We start from the raw sequence: 7,144 nt of genomic DNA, 5'->3' as shown, positions 1-7,144 counted from the left end.
CCTGTTATTGATAAATAAAGATCCAACAAGTAATAAGGAAGGTAGAAGTTAAATATCAATTGTTTATATGTACTATATTCTATTTTGAAGTTTTAGACATTCTGTCATTTAAGTTATTTAACTGCTACCAAGGACATTCAGGAGGTAAATTGGAATGGCAGGTACAGAAGCAGTCACATGAACAATTTTAACATATTAGGAGAAACCATGACTGTAATGTGAGGGTCGTGGGTGGGGCGATAAAGATCCACTGCACGTGCTCCAGGTGCTCAGGAGACCAACAGCCTCATTTATTATTCAGAACTCAATACCCAATTCAAATTTCCCGGGCTCGACAGCCCAGCTGATACTGTCTGATATTTCTCTCCCTGCCCAGCCAGTGGTGTGCAGTGGTTCAGACATGAATTAGACTAGCTAAATTAGATTTGTGTTATGGCTAGATTAATTTGTGTTATGTCTGGATTTACTTTGTCCTGTCCGGACCAGCTGCACTGTGACACTACTGCAACACATGACAGATGGTAACTTATCTACAGTTTCATTACTGAAGTATCTTTCTTACATACTGAGCTAAATTCTCACAATCAGTGATACAAGGTCCATATGACTTGGCAGAGAAGATGTATAGCAACAGAATATTCAACATTCAGTTAAAACAGCTATTTTAAAAGTCATTCTCAGGGGTATTACTATCTGATCAGGCTTCTGTTTTGCAAGACTGGAGACTAGCACTTAACTGCTAAGATGAATATAACCTCTGTGTATTTTTTACCTTGTGTCGTGGTTTTAAAGCAGTAACTAAAAAATTACTTATTTCTTGCTGTGAGATATGGATTAGAACAAGAGCAAAACAGGCTTAAAACTTAAAAGAATAAAGCAAGTTTATTGACGAAACTACAAGAATAAAAACACCAGAATAAACTTCCAGAATACTCTTTTATCCCCTGCTACCCACCATTCCTTTGTACACGTGACAACATAGAGACAGAAAAACTTTAGAACTTTGGTGGTTAAAACAGTCCCAAATTCCTGCTAGAGTCTTTTCATCAGCCTTTGTAGAGAAACAGAAGTCTTCTTCTGCTAATCTATGGAGTTTCTCACGAGAAAACTATTTCTGTTATAGCTTTCTATTTTTCAGATGCCAGCTGCCCGAAAATCTGCCATCAGTTGTCTCCTCCCATTTCGCATCACTCTGAGGTGTGTTATGGGTCAATCAGTCTAGGGATGTCATTTTAAGGATGAGTTATTATCTTTTTATAAAGATCAGTATACCTAAAGATTGTATTCTAGGCAACTCACTATATAATGCATCAATTATATCAATTCTAGTGTGCAACTGGAAAAGAAAAATTGAGCCATTATTAAAGTGTCTTTCTGGAACTGGATTCTTTTTGGGCATTAGCATGGAAATTAGAAGCAGGGTAGCGATAGGACTGAGCAACAGGTGCTTACAGAGCCCAACTGATTTAACTGAAATAGATTTAAATATGAAGGCATTGAAGAAAAGTAAATCTCTTAAGAGAAAATATTTTAAAAACGTCATTAGCAGTGGTCTTTCAGGTACGTACATATTTCCTTGAGACATTAAAAAAACAACAACCTGAGTGAAGGTTAAAATGCAATTTCTTAATTAACTGGAGTTAAATTCAATACTGCTACTTAATATTATGTAACTTAATTGATATGTAGAATTGTCAGGGAAAAGTTGTGGGTGGAAGGTGTTTTTCTTCCAATGCTTAGTATCCATATTTTGAAGATTCCAATGTGATATGGTTAAGTGCAGGAAAAACTGATTCTGATATGTGTATTCATACTGGGTTCACTCAGCATGAAGGGCATTGTTCAGATATTGTTTGATCAAAGAGATCATTTTGTTAGTTCAGGATTTAAATAAGAAAAATTTCCCCTGAAATATATAAAATTTTGTGTTAGTGTTTCTCTGTGGTGTTTGTAGTTGTATGAAGTCATGTAGTACTTTGAAGTATCTTAATAAAGGATATATATAATATTTTCTAAGCTTCTGCACTTGGTAGAACAGAGGATTTAGAATGTCAAGGACTTCTTTATGTAGTTAGGGGCCTTGAGCCCTGTTATTTTCTCAGTTATGTATGGCCACTCAGTTCCTGGACAAAACATCCTTATGAAACTTTCATTGATGAGAAGAGCTTTTATTTGTTTTATTTTCAGCATGGTCTGAATGAATTTAGCTGCATGAGTGCCATTAATGCTAGTAAGTTTTATGCATCTAAATGACTGTGCATTTTACTGAAAATTTACTTCTTGGTGTACTTAGAGTAGAACAGGATATATGTGAAATCATCCTTCCTTGAAATAACCTGAAGATCTAGTGAATATGGGGGTAATGGGAAGGCATTCAAAACTACAAATCAAAAAATAATTGGAAGGAACCACAGGGGGAAAAAAGCCCCAAAAACCCACAAAAAGAGATACAAAGCAGATCAATCAGCTGTAAAGTCAAACAGAACATGTTGGGAGCAAACAAGGATGTTAAAAGCTTAGCAAGCCAAAATACAGAAGAATCATAAAACTGTATGTAATAGAGGTCACTATTAAACTATAGCATTGTGTATCAAATCACCTCCTAAAACCCATAAATCTCTTCTGTAGATGCTGATAGTTCTAAATCATGGTATGGAGAAATTTATGCAGATACTTCTGTGCTTTCACCCCAAAGTAAGTCTTAGGACCTCATTTTGATCCTCTTGACTTTTCATGTTGGGAAGTCTAAATTTATACTTTTTTTTTTTCTTGACACCAAGTTCATGCATTTGGCTATGTCATCCTGCTGTAACTCTCACAATTGGTGCATTATACAACTTTGCAGTATACTCTTGCAATAACCTGATCCCTCAGTAAACTGATGTGTCTGATCTCTGTGACCTGTGGAGGAAGAGATGAAGAAAGAGGAAAGCATATCTTTATTTCCTCACATCTTCAGAGTAGGGTGATGTTGGTCATCTGTCCAAGATGGAGAAGCAGATTCTGTAGCATAGGCCAGACTTTGACCTAGCAGAAATGAACAGCAGAAGGGCTGGCACTTATAAATGAGAAACAAATTGACAGGAAGTTTATGGGAACAATTTTCCTCAGCTAAGTTAAGCTTTAAAAAAAGCCACATACTGTGCCAATTTTCTGTGAGAAACTCATGTAAGGTTATAATCAGACTGTTTTGCTGGATTAAACCTCTCCCTTGTTAACATTTGTAACATAATAATGAGTATTCCAAGAAAAAAAATATTTAATTTTGTTGAACATGCTGAAATATTCCTAAAGAAAGAAATTTTTAAGTACATGGTGAATTACTGTATGCTCCTGTGGTACTTCTTGTGTTGCTGCTAATCAAAGCTGCTCTGTAACAGTCTTTAAGCTATTATGAGTGTCCAGTTTCACTGTAGTGCTGGCCCATATTCTGTTCAGCACTTTCTTTAAAATAAAAAACTGACAAAAAACAGCCCAGAATTTTCTTGGTGAGCTGTATTAATGTATTAATCTATATTTGAATTAATCTATTTGACATTTTCAGTTTGCAGCTCAAGAAAAATGCCTTGGGGTCTCATTAAGAAGTTGTGAAAATTGCTTTGCCATGTGTCTATTGTTTCTGGTGGAGGAACGCTAATATAATTTTAACTCTCCACTTTAGATCTATTCTTCCTCTTCCTTCCTCTCTTGTCATCCTTATTCATAGATGAGTGAATCTGCTGTGTCTTGTTTCTATGAGTTCAATATAAGGTTTTTCTGAAGAATGTAATATATCCATTACAGCCCCTATTGTTCAAGGTATCTATATAGGAGATTAAATTTCCTCCTGAAATACTCAGAAATTATTTCATACACTGAAGCATGTAGATTTATTGCCCTTTTAGTTTTATTCTAGCTTACTTAGTCTAACAGTATATGCTATTTTTATTCATGAATGTTAAATCATTTTTGTATCTTACAATTTTCAGTAATACCTGGTGGCATCAAGCACCACAAATTAATTACATGCTATATTGTCTTAACCCTCAATTTCTGTATTTTAAATGTGTAGCCTTTTCTAACAGAGCACGTGGTTTAATTCCAGCCAACAATTAAGTTCAGTGCAGCTGCTTTCACTCCTCCAGCCCTGGTTGGATGAAGAGAATCAGAAAAAGCTGAAGTGTGGGCTTTGAAATAAGAACAGCTTAATAATTGAAACAAAGTAAAACTATATATATACATATAACAATATATACATATATATATACATATGTATATATAGTTGCTATAATAATAGCAACAATAAAAATAATAAAGGAAAAGTGAGAGGAATAAACTTCAAGACCAAAATGTGATGTGCAATAGTTGTTCACCACGTACTGGCTGATGCCTAACCCATCCCTACATATGTTTTGGTTAAGACTTCACAATATTTCCAAATGCCAAATACTATCAGATGTTTTAAGAAAATATATTTCTATGACATACTAGTTGTTGATAGTTCTGTTGCTAAAAAATAATGGAGTCCAATTAAAAGAAACATAACCAGCATGAATAGTATGTAGAATGAACAGCTCAAAGGCTACCTGCAAATTTAGCTATTTATGCATAGAAAATACAGTTAGGACCTGTGAATAATATGTTTATATAGAGAAAATTAAGATAAATTTAATGAGTTATTCTGCATCTTTCAATATGAAAGGTATAGTCTGAATACATGGTAATCAAAATCTTATCAAAATCTGTTATTCCTTACAGAAACTTGAATTTCAGAACAATGTTGATCTAACTGGAATGCTCTGAAAACCACATTTTGTGTTCAATAAAAACAATGCAAATTTAATTTATCAAATGCTTACAACAAGATGTTGATAGACCTATTCCAGACAAATTTATATTAAATACAAATATTTTTGAATGTCAGTATCTTCAGATACACCCATCCATTCTATACACTAACAGCTAACTAGGACATTTTGTGTAAAATCATGTGTTCAGATCTGGTGTTATTCTGGCAATTTCAAGACCTTTTTTATCTGTTCTATCACACTATAGAAGTAAAATCAAATTATTAACCTCAGAATAAAATACATTTGCGTAGTTCACCAGCCACAATGAAAGAAATGTTAAAGAATATCAAAACTAAACACTGATTGTTTGTCAGTTACAAATGAGAGGAATGACAGATTTGTCTTTACAAACAAGCTGTGGGTCTGCTGACAGATGAAACTAGCTCTGAGAGATAAAAGAAACAATGGGATGAATTCCACTGATTGATGAATGGAAAAAGACATTTGCCTTTACAAACAAACTGTAGGTTTGCTGGTAAATTAAAGTGCGTATTGAAAGATGAAAGAGACAATGGGGAAACACCACAAATTCCATAAGAATTAGAAATTAAGAGGGAGGGTTATACATTAGAGGGGAATCTTAGGTATCAGGCATTCTGGGAAATCTGTACCTCTCAAGTTCCTCAGCCAATGGGGAAAGAGAGAGGGAGATGCGGCTGGGAGATTAGGATAAAAAGGAGGCTGTGTCCTCCAAAAACCGAGACCCCAGGGGAATGCCCCATGGTCTCTTCTTTTATTTGGGTAAAGTAAAAGGACTCCCTTGTCTCCTTTTTGGACATAAACCTCTGGTGTTTGTGGATTAATTCTCCTGACACAAGTTACTGTGGTTTAAATAAAGTCCAGTGCCACTTCAGGCTGAGGAGAGAGGATAAGAATCCTGTTTTAAGTCCCTTATCCTAGTCAGATAAATCAGACATCCCTTTCATCCATAGTGACAGGCAACAAAATTGTAAGAAAATAAAATAGAAATTCTGGTGAAGTAGCAAGAACACTATAGCATCAAAAAGTCTTAGAACCCATAATTGCATTTAATCTCAAGCTATGATTTTAGACTAGGTGAAATGAGGCTACTTACTGAATATCCAGAGACTGCAAATGATTGGAAATGGTGGAACTCATAGAGTTCTCCCACTTTCCTACAGCTTTCTAGCCATGTAGGAAGTCATGTATAGAAATCATGCCTCAATGTAAAACTATTTTTCTTTTATCTCTGGAGAGATAATGAATACACTATAATTATTGTTATTCATATCTTCACAAGGACCTCATTCACGCCCTTTTTTCCAATTAGAAAAACTAAGCCTGTCTTCTTTCCCATGTGGAGTAAACAGGCAGATATTTGTGTGCAAGGTCTCATCTCCTTGGCTATCATATAGGCCTATACAGGCCTATACTGTCCTATACAGGACAGTGCAGAATGTCCTGCTATTGTTATGACAAAATGAGCATTCTTGTGTTTTCCTTCCCCTCCCCATTATTCTCTATTTTCATTTATACAGAATCCAAAAATAAGATTTTGGATTTCTTCTGTCCAGTATGCTCTCTGAATATGAGAAACACCGTATTCAGCACTCTGTACTCTATCAAACAGCCCTTGAAGGGATGATCAATTGCATATTGCTTGGAATAAAATGCATCGAGCACCACAAGGCAGTCTTGCATTCCTGCAAGTGTGCCTGGGGGCTTTATTACTGCTGCAGCCTCCTGCAGACTGAAAGCCTTGAGGCAACGCTTCTTTTGTGTCTCCTAGTTTTGTACCACCTACGGTAATCCTAATTTAGCCCTTAATTAGCTAATTGTAGTGTTGGTGGGGTTTAGGATTCTTTCTTTCTCTCAAAGAATTTTTACCAATTGTATTGCTAGGAGACAACAGCAAGAGGGTACTTAAGAGAGACAAAAGAAGTGGCCACAGTTCAGGGGAAGGGTCCAGCTGGCTGCCCTTTTTACCTGGGGGTTTCTCCTGGAGGGGTAGAGATACCATGAGAACTGGGCTGGGGAAAAGGCGGCTGGTGCAGCACCTTGCTCTCTTGCACTCTTGGCATTCAGAGAGGGAAAGAGCCTGCAGTTGCTGTGGAAAGAATTTGCCACCACTGCGGGGTTCTGTCTCCTGCTGCCTTCTACTGTGAGTGGAGCTCTGCTCCTGAGAGGGCCTTTGTGTTGGGCTGTCTTTAACACCTTTCCTACCAAACAAAGGACTCTTCACATCTTGCTCGGGTGCCTCAGGGGAAGCCTTTCCGCTCAAGGGAAACCAGCCCTTCCCCCCTTCCAGGGAGCCTCTCCCTGCATTAGAAGGCGGGCTGCTGCTGCTGGTCCGC

The sequence above is a fragment of the Parus major genome, chromosome Z, assembly GCF_001522545.3.
Source record: "Parus major isolate Abel chromosome Z, Parus_major1.1, whole genome shotgun sequence".
In the NCBI taxonomy this organism is placed as follows: Eukaryota; Metazoa; Chordata; class Aves; order Passeriformes; family Paridae; genus Parus; species Parus major.
This window is presented reverse-complemented; position numbering follows the sequence as displayed.